The sequence below is a fragment of the Cygnus atratus genome, chromosome 3 (assembly GCF_013377495.2).
Source record: "Cygnus atratus isolate AKBS03 ecotype Queensland, Australia chromosome 3, CAtr_DNAZoo_HiC_assembly, whole genome shotgun sequence".
In the NCBI taxonomy this organism is placed as follows: Eukaryota; Metazoa; Chordata; class Aves; order Anseriformes; family Anatidae; genus Cygnus; species Cygnus atratus.
The window spans coordinates 28692592-28707843 of record NC_066364.1 but is presented as its reverse complement, the minus strand read 5'-3'; the positions used below and the strand labels follow the sequence as shown (position 1 = coordinate 28707843).

At 39.4% G+C, this 15252-nt stretch overlaps 1 protein-coding gene across 1 annotated transcript in view; it reads left to right on the top strand.

Annotated features, from left to right (window-relative positions):
- The window catches only part of EYS (eyes shut homolog), a 728533-nt gene that overhangs the window by 206317 nt on the left and 506964 nt on the right, over positions 1-15252 (top strand). The window lies entirely within an intron of this gene.

Sequence of the window (15252 nt, the reverse complement as noted above, 5' to 3'; positions counted from 1 at the left end):
TTTAGAGTAAAAGTAGTGGGAGTGGATGTGTTCGTGCGATCTTAAATGAAGAGATTGTATCATTGCTGCCACCTTGTGTCGTAAATTGACCACAAAATAGTAATTTAGCTAAAATTTGCAGCCATGCTGAGAGAAAATGAGGATTTGACATTAAATGTATTTCTAACAAACACCAACAATTGGTGCATTTATGATTTAAAATAAATATATTTTTCAGCTTTACAGGGATAAGGACCCCATAAACTGTCAGCTTCTGGTGTGTATAGCCAGGGTTTACCCATACCAGCCTTACCTATATTATAATATCAATACTAGAACAGTTAGTCTGTATCTGAATGTGAACAGTTAATAACAGATACTGATACAGCAGCTTTAAGAACATAGTGTAATGGCTATAGGCATTGTAGCTGTTGCACAGTTACGTCCTGGTAATACAGGCAGTAGTCAGAGAAGAAAACCTCTCACAGTTGAAAACAGACAATTTCCCCACTTGTCAAAGACAATTTTAAGTTCTCTGTTATTTTAACCACCACCTTGTTCACTTGAAACAGTTCATGATCAGCCTTGGCATAATTACATAATTTTGGATTAGGAGAATCCTGAAGAGAGATTTAGTTTGGGCTAAACACATTTTTTCAGTTGTGACATTAAATTAAAAATTCTAACTCTTTTTTAGTCTTTTTTAATTTAAATTCTTTCCTTTACTGTAAAAGAAGTCAAGTGAAACATTGTAATTTTAATGCTTTTTATGTTATTTAATTTATATTCAGAATTTAACTGAAATTCTTTCAGTTATCCTGGAACTTAATTTTTATATAGTATGAGATGTACAATTTTGGTGGTTTTTTCAGTCCAGTAACAGAAAAATAAGACTAGTGAAGTTTGAGAATTTAAAATATTTTAAATTGATTTTCTTCCCTTTTTAAGTTTATTGGGACATAGAAAAAAGTTTTACGTAGTTCTTATTTTGTGAAATTTTTACTTATTTGTAGATTACTAATGAAAATTTTATAACTGCATATTTTTGCCTGATTAGCTGTTACCTTACGGCAATTTGAATTCTGGCATGTTATGATGGATTGTGCAATGATGCATCCTGTTACCTATCCTTATATATTACCTATTCTTTCAGCTTCTGGAAGATTTTATTCATAGCTGGACCAACCGTGTAAGAGCAAATCCAGGGACTCCCTGTTGTACAGTGAGATGAAAAAAATGCTCAAAAAGTACTTTTTCTGGATTTGGCAAATACTGAACAGTTACAGAAAATGTTTAGAGGAGAATTGGTTTGAACTGTAAGCACCACACGTATTTTTCCTCACAGCTATTTGTCCTCTTTGACATATCAGAACAGGAAAACTAGACATACCATTGAATCATTATATATTAAGGTCGTGATAAGTCAAAGAAAAACAACTTCTTCCAAGATACCTGTAATTGAAACTGGGAGTCTGAGACTTAGCAACCACAGCGAAAATGAACAAAGTTTTTGTTGTATTATATAATGCAATCTAATTTCAGTCATTAGAGTTGATCTAGTTTATATTCACAAATGGTAAAAGACACTGTTTATTTTCACAATTACTCAATATAAAAAAGTTAATTTTTATTACTTTTTTTTAGCACTTTTCTCTTGAAAACAACAGCAATAAAATGTTTGTTTTCATGGTAGCTGAGCAGGGCTAGTGCCCAGTATCTGATTCTAAGGACATGCAGCTATATCTTTAACTGTAGTCTGTGAAGCAGGATAACTCTGTCCTAACTGCCTGATAGAAAAGATCATTGGCTCATCTTCTAACTCTTGAGCTGTGCCTAGCCATTGTTTTGGTTGATCACTAGTTGGTCTGGGTTGAAACCATGCCAAGCACTGCTTTGGAAATACAACAGTGATAAAGCAGTACAGTTTTCTTCCTTGTCTGGCAGTGTTTATTTTCCTGGTGTAAGTTTAGAGACTGTCAATGATTCTCAGAATTTCCTGAATCTGTTTGAAGTTGTCCACACCATTGATATCACTTGGTGTCACTTCTAACTGGAATTAATGGAATGGATAGATAACATAGCTTTCTTCTGTGCCTTTGATAATCCCCTTATGCTTATTTTCTGTAAATATTTTCAAATTCTTTTGAAAAGGTCAATTCTTGAAAAACTAGATAATGAAAAATACATTTTCTATAGAAAAATAAATAGAAAAGAATATAACAAATAAAGAAGTACCAAGTTTCAAATCTGTGTTAGTGAGAAAAATAATATAAACCAAAATAACTTGTTAAAAATTTCTTTAAGAATTTCATTTATTTAACTGCAGTATTCATTTTTGAACCTTGCTGTCAGAACTAAAGGATCAACAAGTATGCCGGAACTGAATGCTTTTCTCACTGGATTCTCTTAATAGTAAAATAAATAACATGGCAACTGAGAGGAAAAAATACCTTCTCAGATACATGTTTTTAGTAAAAAAGTCTTTTAGAATAAGAGAGCCTGAATCAAGAGTTAAGCTTGAATTGGTAATGAGTCATTTGTTTTGTAATTCCCATTTCATTCCAGTTTATTTTAGTGCAGCTGATAAAATGAGAATTTTTCTCCTTTTCCTTTTTCAGTTATGCACATGGCACAGAAAATAAATGAAGTTACAACCATGCATATATTTCCAGTACGCTGTGAACCTCACTCTAATTCTCATGATAGCATAAACTCTCAAATTGTCTCTGAACATTTACAGACAGATGCATCTATTACCAGCTGAATTCCTGGTTTCTCTTCTATCCTATTGTACCATCTTTTCTGCTTCTTCTGAGGTTCTGTCCTAATAACAACAAACCCTAATTAAAGCCCTGGGGTCTCCTTTGCTGTTACTATCTTACAGGGAAACTTTAAGTGAAAAATCTCTTCAACTCTTCTTGCAAAATAATAGGTAACATAGCTTTATAGATGAACTGATGTTTACAGTAATGTAGAATAGCTTGAAATCTGAATTTAATAAATATGACATTGAGGATTAACCCTGTGTCTTTCCAGAATGTTCAGTTCTTTCCATATATCTGGATTGAATCCCACAGATTCATGCTATTTGCCATTTTGGCAGTGTTATTTGTTGAGGTTGTTACAAAAAACAAAACATGTTAAGTGTTTTGCTGGTTTTTCTTTGTAGCATACCAATGGACTTCTCCATCCGAAATGGGAAATTAGACTTAGGCATATTTTCCTATGTCATGTATTGGAGGTCAGTGAATGTGACTCCAATCTACAAGAAGGGCAGGAAGGAGGATCCAGGGAATTATAGTCTGACCTCGGTATCAGGGAAGGTTATGGAGCAGATCAGCTTGAGTGCCATCACACGGCTCATAAGGGACAGTCAAGTGATTAAATGCAGACACAGTGGGTTCATAAAAGGCAGGTCCTGCTTAACTAACGTGATCTCCTTCAATGACAAGATGACCCACTTAGTAGATGAGGAAAAGGCTGTGAGTGTTTTTTACTTGGATTTTAGTAAAGTGCTTGAGGTTTAGTAAAGCTGTTTCCCACAGCATTCTCCTGGAGAAGCTGGCTGCTGATGGCTTGGACAGGTACAGTTCAGTGAGGGAAGAACAGACTGGATGGTCAGGCTCAAGGAGTCACAGTGAATGGAGTTCAGTCCTGTTGGCAGCTGGTCACCAGTGGTGTTCCCCAGGGCATGGTACTGGGGCCATTTTTGTTTAACAGTTTTGTCTGTGATCTGGATGAGGGGATTGAGTTGCACCCTCAGTAAGTTTGCAAATAGTACCAAGTTAGGCAGGGCTCTTGACCTGCCTGAGGGTAAGAAGGCTTTGCAGAGGGATCTGGAGAGGCTGGATTGATGGGCTGAGTCCAGTCACAGGACACCCAACAAGGCTAAGTGCCAGGTCCTGCACTTGGGTCGTAACAACCCCATGCAGCGTTACAGGCTTGGGGAAGAGTGGCTGGAAAGTTGACCATCAGGCAAGGACCTGGGGGGTGCTGGTTGGCAGCTGTCTGAGCATGAGCCATCAGTGTGCCCGGGTGGGCAAGAAGGCCAGTGGCATCCTGGCCTGTATCAGAAATGATGTGGCCAGCAGGACTGGGGAAGGGATTGTCCCCTTGTATGTGGCACTGGTGAGACCATGTCTCAAGTACTGTATTTAATTTTGGGCCCCTCGCTGGGAGAAGAACCTTGAGGTGCTCAGGTGTGTGCAGCGAAGACACATGAAGCTGGTGAAGGGACTAAATGAAAGAGTTATGAGGCATAGCTGAGGGATTTCGGGTTGGTTAGTCTGGGGAAGTGAAGGCTGAGGGGAGACCTCATGACTCTCTACAACTATCTAAAAGGAGATTGCAGTGAGGATTCTGCTGGTCTGTTTTCTCGTTTGAGAAGGAAGGGATAGGATGCAAGGACATTATCTCAAGATGCACCAAGGGAGGCTTAGATTGGACATTAGGAAGAGTTTCTTCACAAACAGGGCGGCCAAGCATTAGAATGTGCTGCTCAGGGAAGTGGTGGAGTCCCCATCGCGGGAGGTATTTAAGAGACCTGTGGACAAGGCACTACAGGACATGGTTTAGTGATGGAACTTGTAGGTTGAGTAGATGGTTGGATTTGATGATACTGAAGGCCTTTGGAAACCTGCATGGTTCTATGACTGTTGATGTCATACCCTTCTAACAATCACTAGACATGAGAAAAATTCTTTAATCAGCAGTTGAATCAATCAACTAGTTACTTAATCTAGTTACTTTTTAATCTCCTCCTAAACAGAACCCTACTCCTGTTTTATAGTTACAGTTTATCTGTAACTTTTTTAAAATTTAAAATTTGAGTAGTTTTGGAATGTTATTTGTATGCCCCTAAATTCTAGGAGCCAGCTTTTCCTATTCAGAGAAGATTGATGCTAAAACCCTGTTTCCCACTAACTTTTACAAAGATGAAAGTTGTTAAAGGCGATTCTGGCATTCAGCTATGGGCCATAAGTTCCTTAAGCACTTGGAAGAAATTACTGATAATGTGCAGAAATATTGCCCATATATAAATGTTCTTCTTTTAGACCCTTTTGTTGCTTTTCATGTTCTGTTTTAGTTCTCCTATTACCCCTCAGACTCCAGTTGAAATACTGGAGCCTGAAACAACTGAGATCAGTTGTTTTTAACTGGGTTCTTTTGAGTTACTTCTGAACCTCAAACTGTTTTAGTCTTGTTTGCAGTGTTTCTTCAATTATTACCCATGCAATGATCATCTTTCTTCACATTTACATAGATCATAATGTATGCCAGTTGACAGATTAGGTAACCATACTGTCAGCAAGAGTTAAAGTTAATCTCTCCCCTTCCTTCTACTTCTCAGTCCATTCATAAATACATCATCTCTTGCTTTAATTCCCTGCTTTGCTTCTTAGAATTTAAGCCAAGTCATCTTTTCAAAATCAGAAACTAATTTTCATTAGTGTAACTGTTCTTAACTTAAAAAATGGCTTGTCATGTCATTACAAAGTGTTCTGTGTTGTGCATACCATGAGCTTTGATTATAGTATTGTTACAGAAAGCAGCGTACTGTTTCATTTTCCCCCTTCTGGAGAGGATTTATTCGGAAAAGTTAAAAGCAGCCTCTGCATTTTCTCAGAACTATGCAAGAATTGAGTCAAAGATATCTCAAAGATCCATAAGTAAAAGTATGCATATATATATATGCATTATATTTTTAAAAATGTTTATTTCTAAATTAATAAATTTTAAACTATCATGGTATTAAAAAGTAAATTGTGATATTACAATTTGAATGCTGAGTCTAGTCTGCCTTCTGTTCTTACTGGCACTACTTTACTGCCATATTCCTTCTTACCTTTTCTTCCCCAGAAGCAGTAAACAGCTTTTCCCACAGATGGGGATCAGCTTGGCATTTAATGGTCCCTGATGCCAAACTCTGGAACATTTTTTTTGCAAGCAGCATCTGGCTTCTTAGCTGGCATTTTTTCAGGGTTCTTTGGCGAGCTCTTTCTGTCTAGCTGCTGAGATGTTTCCCAAAACATTTGGCTGTTGTGCTTTTGACATCTTCAGTTGTGACTCATAATTTTATTTTCACCATAGTACCAAGTTCTGTTCTCTTACTGAAAGCCATCTTCAAAAGATTTATATGGCCGGCTGGGAGACATACTAATGAATTATCTAAAGAAATTTGTGAAAGAGCAAACAAATGTTACCTACAAAGACAGCAAATGTTTTATATTTTTTATCTGGTAACACTGCTAACAACTGGAAATATGTAGTGTGCTGGTTGTTTCAATGCGGTGTGTGAAATCGGCTTTAGGGTTTTCATTGCCTTAGGCAAACAAAATATTGCTTTGCCATCTCAGTAGTATGTACTAAAAAAGTCACTGACAGTTTGCAGCCTTTGGGGTAAATTTTGGCTGTTACTCAACAGTTTTCAGAAAGGATAGTTGCATTTTTATTTAAAATCCTAACAAAATATAAAACTTCATGTGAAATCAATATTGAAACATGAAAATACACTAAGCCAGCTCATCAGCTTTCCATCTTGAACAGTAGTGTTGTTCCTTCTGGTGTATTAAATCACTGGGAGATGTGTTTTAAATGTTTTATAATACCTTTTGGTTACAGACACCCAAAGAGTCATGAAATTATCATTTTGTTGAATGCGGGTTAAATGGAGGGGGCACAGAACAGTTTCTAAAATAATGAGGTAACTGTGAGTGCATGAGCTGTGCTAAGTTACCCATATTAATCATACCTGTAGGTTTAAAAAAAAAATACAAAATACATGTTTAAAAAGATTTTCAACATAACATGCAAATACATGAGTGCATCGAACAGATGAAGCAGTTTGCACAGCAGTTTCTGGGCTGTAGTTTGAGCTATGTCAGATTTTCTGAGGACCGTTAGGAACTCTTTAAGGAGCTTCGGGGTGCCTGCAGCTCGTGTAAGGAGTGGCTACAGGAGGCTGTGACTATTAGCAAGCTGTGACAGCTTCTCACGAGCTTTGTTGTCAACTTTCCTTGAACAAAGGGGGCTTCTAGACTTCTGTTCTTCTGTTTCCAGCTGAATACTCATTAGGGACAGTCAAGCACCCTTTCAAGAAGTGCAGGAGAGGATGAAGGTAACTACCAGGCCTGGAGCACAGCCACTGGAGGCAGCAGTTAGTGCAGCGGGGGGCCAGAGATTGTCAGGGACACTGTGCTTAGCAATGGTGCTGCAGGGTGCAGTCCCCAACCACCCACTGGAGCAACTATCCCAGCATATCAGAGACCTCAGAACAGACTGAGCTTCCAAAGGAGGATGCTGTTCTTCAGGCCTGGGGCTGTGGAAATGTCTGAGGCCTCTTGCGGAGGCGGGGGTCAGGGTACAGTGTCCTTGCCTGCAAGAGGTGCATGTGCACTAGAGGAGGATCTGTGCTTCCAAGTAACTTCCAAGTAAATGAGCTGCAGGAGGCAGTCAGCAGACTGCACAGCTTCAGAGGTAATTGGAAGAGCAACAGCATCTTCTCCAAGGCACTGCAGAGATACCAGAACCTGAACTCGTAAGCATAGTGAAGGAAGAGCAGGCAGAGTCTGTTTTTGTGAGATTGGGAAATACTTTGTGATGGTCAGTGAGGATGAAGGCTGGAAGCATGACATTGACATCAGGGTGAGGTGTCCTGTCTTATCTGCAGCTTTGCAGCCATGGAATAGGTTCAGAAACTTGGTAGCAGAGGAGGGACTGGAAATTCTGTCCAGTGAAGCATCTGAATGAACTGAAGCTGAGCCACAAAACAGCGCTGGGAGGAAAGGATGAGTGGTGGTACAGAGAGATTCCCTACTGCAGGAACCCGATAGGATGGAAGTTGCTGAGGAAATCTGAGCCCACTCCTGATTATCTTTAAAAGGTCTCTTTGTGTGGTAAAGGTTCTTGAGGATTGGAAGAAAGCCTGAAAATGGAAGTGTGCCATGGAATAGGAAAAAAAAAAAGGGCAGAAAAAGGCAGGCCAGAAATGGAACATGTCACTGCTACCTTCAAGAAAAGCAAGAAGTATTTGGGAAACTGTGGAGCAGTCAGCTTCACCCCAGTCTGTGGGAAGATGTTGGAGTGAGTAATCCTGGAAACCATTTCTGCGCACATGATGTATAAGAAGGTGATCAGGAGCATAGATTTACAAAGGGGAAAGCATGCCTGGCCAACCTGATATAACTTAATGAGATGAACTGTCAATGGGGAATCCTGTCAGTGTAAGTACTGCAGGGGAGGGGACAGGTAAAGAAGGCAGAGCCGGACGCTTCTCAGTGGTGCTTCTCAGCGAAAGGACAAGTGATGGGCACAAATTGAATATAGGAGAGTCTGCCTAAATGGGAAAAGCGGTAAGGGTGATTGAACAAGTTGCCTAGAGAGGTTTTGGAGTGTCCATCATTGCAGATGCTCAAAACTCAATTGGATGAGGGTCCTGAGCAGCCTGTTCTAGTTGACTGTTTTGTTGTACTAGACAATCTCCAAAGGTCCCTTCCTTCCCTGGAGATTTTGTGCATTTCTTTCTGCAGTCATCCAGATTTTCCATCGGTTTAAATATGCAGAGCACATATCCCAAAACAGTTTTGGGATAAGTAGGTGATTTTAACAGTAAAATCTAGTATACATAAATTAACGTGAGTTATTCTGCACTTTAAATCTCCTTTAAATTCAGTCTAGTCCTATGTTTAATGCATGTGAAATAATGTGGAATTGCCTATGTGCAGTTCTTCAGTGCTGGTATGTATTCAGGATTCTGATACTTTAAAATAGCAAGTTCCATATATACCCATAGGTAAGATGTTCATTATACAAGGAGTGATGGAAGACTGAAGACTGGACCAAATACATAGGTGATATTAATTCAACAATATCCGGTCACATTTGTATGGAAACATTTAAAAGACAAACATGAAAGAAAGGGCTAAGGAGAGCAGAATGATTGAACTGTGCTTCTGTTGAGATTCATTTATCCTATGGTGGATGAAGTGAGAATGCAGGAAAAAATACAGATATAAACTTCCCCTTTGTTTCTTCTCCTGCACATGATGAGGTGGGAAGGAGATCACAGTATCTGTAATTACAGAGGGGCTCAACCTGTAATGTGTTTGGAGAAAAAGTACTGAGTCATAGTGGTTCTGAAGACTGTCTCATGGTGTTTCCTGTACTGGCAGAGTGTGGAGAAGGAATGGACTGACTATGCTTTCCCATTTGAGGAAAAGCCTTAGGGTAAATTACTAAAGCAGATGGAGGTACCTTTTTGTCTTTCTATCCTGAAACCTTAGCTTTCTTAATCTCAAGGTCAGATTGAACTACTGAAGAGAAAATCCACAGAAAAGTGGACATGTGCAACTGTAAAATCAGAATGAATCATTCAGGTTGGAAAAGACCTCCAAGATCATCTGGTCCAACCGTCCCCCTACCACGAACATCACCCACTAAACCATGTCCCTAAGCACCACGTCCAACCTTTCCTTAAACACCCCCAGGGACGGTGACGCCAGCACCTCCCTGGGCAACCCCTTCCAATGCCCAACCACTTTTTCTGAGAAGTTTCTCCTAATCGGCAGCATCTCCCACAGCAAGGTAGACCATTTGTTGAGCCATGTAAGATGGATGAATTGGAGATGAAATGGAGAAGACTGCTTCTTAGATCTGTGGTAAGGATGAGCAAAATGATGCTGGGTGTACTCAGTGTCTGCCTCCTTTGCCACAAAGGGGCCTCCTGTGATGTCAGCTGCCACCTACTGTGATGTCACCTCAGCGTACGCTGGCACCCACCCTATAAAAAGGGCTGCCCTGTGTCTGGCAACATCTTGCCAAGCTTCTCGCTCCTGGAGCTCAAGGAGACTTGGAGTAGCCAGGGTGCAGAGAAACCAGGCAGGAACTGCCAGCCTTTAAGCGGTGCACTGCAAAAGCCAAAGGATGGCTGTAATGTTCCGTCTGGGACGGAAGAGGAAATCTCAAGAACTGGATGACCTCAGTGGCCAACCCCCCCGGAAGCGTCCAAGGCTGGATAAAATGGTGCGGCTTGAGAGGAAGAGGAAATCTGCCCGAGAGCTGGATGACCTCGATGGCCAACCCCCCCACAAGCGTCCAAGGCTGGATGAAATGGTGCGTCTGGGAAGGAAGAGGAAATCCACCCAAGAACTGGATGACCTTGACGGCCAACCTCCCTGTAAGTGTCAGAAGGTGGATGATGCAGAAACGGAATTGCATCCACTGACAAAGTTTTTGCGGACCATCAGGTGGTGGGTTGACATTAACAAAATGATGGCAATTTGGGACAGATAGCCACCACCAGTGTTGGCGCAAAGCATCAGAGTTCAGCCTGAGAACAACATCCAGGCCACAGACAGACACCCACCAATAAAGCTGGTACAGACCACCGTGGTGAGGCGTGAGGCCGATGTCCAGCCCAAGAACAAGCACCCACGAAGAAATGGGGTCAGACCATCAAGGCACAGCGTGAGGAGGACGATATTCAGCCAGGGATGGATTGGGGGAATGACTGTGGATTTATCACAGGTGGGAAGGGGGGGTACATTAGTTCAGCTGGCCCATGCTTGCCTTTTGTTTGTCACCAATAAAAGACCTGTTATGTTAAGACAATAAAAGACCTGTTATCTTTTTCGTCACATATCCTAAAGTCCTATCCACATGTTAATTGATGCTTGTTTACGTTCTAAGTCTATTGGCTATTGAAGTCTTCTACTAGCGCAGGGAAGATCAAGAGTGAGAGCCAAAGGAGAAATTTATGAAGTCATCTGCAAAGACCAGCTTTAAAACCATATGAGCATGCAGTGAGCAGCCTGAAGTATGTTACAGGTGAATTAAGTACTCTGGTATCACTGAAAGGCATAGAAATGCTTTGCATGTATTCATAGAATGACTTAGGTTGGAATGGACTTCAAAGATCATCTAGTTCCAATCCCCTGTCATTGGCAGGGATGCCATGCACTAGATCAGGTTGGCCAGCACCCCATCCGACCTGGACTTGAACATCTCTAGGGATGGGGCATTCACAGCTTCTCTGGGCAAACTGTTCCAGTGTCTGTCTACCATTAGAGTGAAGAATTTCCTCCTAACGTGTAATCTAAATCCATCCTCTTCTAGTTTATGACTATTTCCCTTTGTCCTGTCATTACCTTCCCAAGTAAAGAGTCCCTCTCCATCCTTTTTGTAATAACCTTTAAGTACTGAAAGGCCGCAATGAGGTTTCCACAGAGCTTTCTTCAGGCTGAACATCCCCAGCTTTCTCAGTCTTTCTTCACAGGAGAGGTGCTCCAGCCCTCTGATCATCTTTATAGGTCTCCTTTGGATGCAGTTTCACAGGTCCACATCTTTTGTTGGGGACTCAAGAGCTGAACACAGTTCTCCAACACAATTTTCCAGGTGGGGCTTTGTGAGAGCGGATAAGAGGAGGGTAATCAACTTGCATGCATTGCTGGCTCATGTCGAGCCTTTCATCCACCAGAACCCCCAAGTCCTTCTCCACAGGGCTGCTCTCAGTGAGTTCTCCTCATCTGTCCTCAGGTCTGGAATTGCCCTGACACAGGAGCAGCACCTTGCACTTGGACTTGTTGAGCCTCATTAGGTTCACATGGGCCCACTTCTCCAGCCTGTCCAGGTCCCTTTGAATTTCATCTGTTCCTTCTTTGGTATCAACTGCACCGCTCAGCTTGGTGTCATCTGCGAACTTGGTGAGGGTGCATTCGATCCCATCATTTATGTCATTGATGAAGATGTTGTAACGCACTGAAAAGACAGACCCCTGAGGGACACCGCTCGTCATCAGCCTCTGCCTGGATGCGAGAACCATTGACCACTACTCTGGGTGCGGCCATCAAGCCAATTCCTTATCCACTTAATAGACCACCCTTTGAATCCGTATCTTTCCAGTTTAGAGATTAGGATGTCGTGTGGGACCATGTCTTCATCTAAGGATGAAGAAAGATTAGAAATGGGAGTCAGGTAGGTTTCCAGAGGTGGAAGAACTGATTCTGCAGGAGGTTGCCAAAAACTGGATTCGAAAACCTCAGGGAGTTCCTTTTTTTTTCTTTTTTTTCTTTTTTTTTTTTTTTTTAAAGAAACTGTTACAAATTAATTTAGAATTTGCTCAGAGGCGTCAAGGTAAAGGAGGCAGAGGTTTGGAGAAACAACTTGGACCATTTTAGGGTATTCTTGACTTTTTTTTTTTTAGGTTTGGTGATAAGTGATGGTAAGAGTACTGGATGAAAGAGTGGATAAAGCTTAAGGGGGTTGTAAAAGAGAGAGTGGGTGCTCATAATGAGATACGGCCAAATAAATAAAAATGATTGAACAAAGCATGACTAATTGCCTGCAGTGCAAATTACAACAGGTAGCATTGCTTCTTTGACGTTTTATTTATTTTGCTATAGACTACTTACATGCTCTCTTTAAGGATTAAACTGTAACTTTTAATACTTTATTTTTTTCCTGACTGATACTCAGTAGAAGTCATCCCTCCATCATGTTACATAGTAATGATACCAATATGAAAATACAATGACTTTTTTCCATTCTGTGACTGTTGCTCTGGGCAATAACAAAAATGCTGCTACCACAAAATACTCTTCGAGTGAGGGAGTGAGAATTAAAACTACAATGGATATGAATAAGAGAGGCAATGAACAGAAGAATACAGCAGGAAGAGTTTTCAAGACAGGCTTCAGTACCTCGTTATTTGTAATTCAAACCTGTTACAATGCTCACCTGTTGCATGTGATAGTAAACTCAGTTTTGTTTGTTCTTTTTCTGTCTTCATTTAACAGTTCTCTAAAAGCATGTTGCCTTTTATTTTTTAGAAAACTTCAGTAAAATAGGCAGTTTAAACAAAAAATGATGCTGACACAAAAAATGGCTTATTAGAAATGAATGGGAAAATGATCTGTTATTGTTAGCTGCAAATCAGATGTTTCATGCATCGGCAGTGTCTAATGCATGCAGAAAGGAGCAAAATTTAGAAAGGATTATGGGCATTGCTGCTGACATACATTGTTGAACCATGCAGAATGGATAATAAGCAGTTCCACGTTAAAGGAGAGAATGTAGATCATTCTGTTTAGTATGAAATCTGTTTTTTTTTTCCTTTAAATTTTCCTTTAAAAAAGGGTTGTTAATAAAATCTACTTGTTGCACTTGTTAGAACAGACTTCACAGTTTCATAGGTATCGTTGATTTTATCTTGTTTCTTAATGCAATTTTAAAGCAGTTAAGAACCAAAAATTTCATAATTGAGTTGTGTCACTTTTAATGCCAAGACTTAATGAAACCTGTATTTATTTTGTAGTGAAATAACTTTACAGCCAAAACAAAAAAGGCAAGGTTTCATCTTAAATTACGAGACTTTTTTATCTTTTGAATTAGAGAAAGATTTATTGAGATGATAACCACAGTTTTGTTTTACTGAGAATATTAGTTATCACAAGGGTGTTTTGCAGCATTTGCTCTGTTTTGTGAGATTCGGGGAGGGATGAAACTGACCATATTTTGGTTATGTGAAGCAATTCAGTAGTGAAATATTATCTATCTCATACAGTATTGATTTCAATCAGTGGTGCTCAAATACTTTAGATGAGTAGATAATATTTCTGTTTTCAGGTCACTGGGGTGAAGAAGATAACGTGAAAAATAATTTTGCAAGACTATTAACAGAATAGGATATAGTCTAGCATATGTAAAACTGGCAGTATATGGCCTACAGCTCATGGAGTAAAAAGAGTTTTCCCTGTTTAAAAGGTGATGAAAGAAATATCAGACATTTCTTTAAACAATTCTGTTGTGTTTTTTTTGTGCGCTAGCAATTACACACTTAAAGAGAGGAGTATAATTATGTGCTTAGAAAATGTATGCTTGGAAAAATGAAATACTCAAGTAAAGCAGTTACATCTTTGAAACTAATGATTATATATGATAGAACAATATGAAATATATGCACATGTATAAACTAAGAAATGGTTCTAGTATAAGTAAATTGTACACAATGCATGATTAGAAAATCGGCATTGTCTCCTCCACTACTACTTTCTACAGGTAATTGAATTTTCATTAATAGTCATCTTGGTTTTGCCTGGGATTTAAACTCTTTTGTTCTGTTAGATCAATAGAAGTATTATAGGAAAATTTATTTAGACTGCAATTACAGATAGTACACTATTTAGAGGTCCTCTGTAAAGCAACGCTCACTACAACAAGCAGACTAATGCAGGATCTGTAATTACCACATTTACTTCCACCAAATGCCAGTTTGGATGTGTGAAAAAAAAATCTATCTACCACAGTGGAAAGAAGCCTTTATCTTTGAAGGTCACAAGCAGAGAAAAGGGAGCACAAATATAAAAGTCACACCTCTCCATGAGCATCCCTAAGTATTGTTATGCATGTCTCTTGGTTTGTTCATTCTGTATTGGGAAGGGGCAGTCATAAAATTTTCATAGGTTTGCTCTATTGAAATAACTCATTGAGACAACCTGAGTAGAAAGCTGAATTGTTTATATCGCAGTAGATATCAAAGATAGATAAAGGCATAACTGACTCTCAGAGACCAATTGAAAATCATTTTTGTTGTTTGCTTTCATAGTTTTATATCAGAACAATAATATTTTTAAGGAAAAAGCAATTTTTGAAAGTCTTGTTACCAGGACATGGCAAAATGAGTTTTGTTTTTGTAACAGCGTGTAGTAGGGAAATCTCTGCCACATCTACTGACCGCAGCATTTGAGCAACATATACATGTATATGTGTGTATACCTACATATACTCATACTGTATATATTTGAACATTTTGAAATAACTGTCTGGGTTAAACTTAAAAATGCTTACTTCTGCTCTTTTGCTACTGCTTACATGCTTAGAAGTTGTAGCACTACTTTATAAAATATTTCATTTTCATAGTCTTTACTTAATTGTTCTTAGGAAAACTTAATTAAGGTTTATTTTAGGTGGTCTGTGGTAAATGTAGTTGTGGCAAAATGTAATCTTACTGCCTCAACTGTTGTTTGGAAGTTACAGTCATACAGGATCAGGTGAACAGTAAGAGATCATAATTTGACATACTAGCTTAGATCATTAACGAAGATGAAATTTACTAAAATAGCTTTTCTTATCTTGAAAAAAGTGTCTCCTAAATTCTTTTAGACTGCCAGTATTGATGAGAAACTGAGGAGCCTTTCCAAATGTTTTATTTCATATAGGCTACTTCGCAAATCTGAGTTTATAATGTTGAAATTATAAGCATTGTGTGAGTTGTTCACA